Consider the following 756-nt stretch of genomic DNA (forward strand, 5'->3'; position numbering starts at 1 on the left):
CCCGTGGCTAGAGAATGGTTGGAGTTTATCCAACGCTCAATCATTTCCACTAGCAACCGGTCTGAAGTTACTATAGACCGGGCTATCATGATTCATAGCATCATGATTGGAGAGGAAATAGAAGTTCATGAGGTTATATCCCAAGAACTTTATAAGGTGGCGGACAAGTCCTCTACCTTAGCAAGGTTAGCCTTCCCTCATCTCATTGGTCACTTCTGTTATTCAGTCAGAATTGACATAGAGGGAGACGTCCTCATTGATGAAGACAAGCCCATCACTAAGAAGAGGATGGAGCAAACAAGAGATCTCACTCATGGACATGAGGAGATTCCTCATCATGAAATCCCTGAGATGCCTCAAGGGATGCACTTTCCTCCACAAAATTATTGGGAGCAAATCAACACCTCTCTAGGAGAATTGAGTTCCAACATGGGACAACTAAGGGTGGACACCAAGAACATTCCATCCTCCTCCATGAAATTAAAGAAGATCAAAGAATCATGAGAGAGGAGCAACAAAGGCAAGGAAGAGACATTGAGGAGCTCAAGCACTCCATAAGATCTTCAAGAGGAAGAACAAGCCGCCATCACTAAGGTGGACCTGTTCTTTAATCTCCTTGTTCTTTATTTTTTTGTTTTTCGAATTTTCATGCTTATGTTTATCTATGTTTGTGTCTTATGATTATTAGTGTCTTAGTGTCTATGCCTTAAAGTTATGAATGTCCTATGAATCCATCACCTTTCTTAAATAAAAAAA

The sequence above is a fragment of the Arachis duranensis genome, chromosome 10, assembly GCF_000817695.3.
Source record: "Arachis duranensis cultivar V14167 chromosome 10, aradu.V14167.gnm2.J7QH, whole genome shotgun sequence".
Classification (NCBI taxonomy): Eukaryota; Viridiplantae; Streptophyta; class Magnoliopsida; order Fabales; family Fabaceae; genus Arachis; species Arachis duranensis.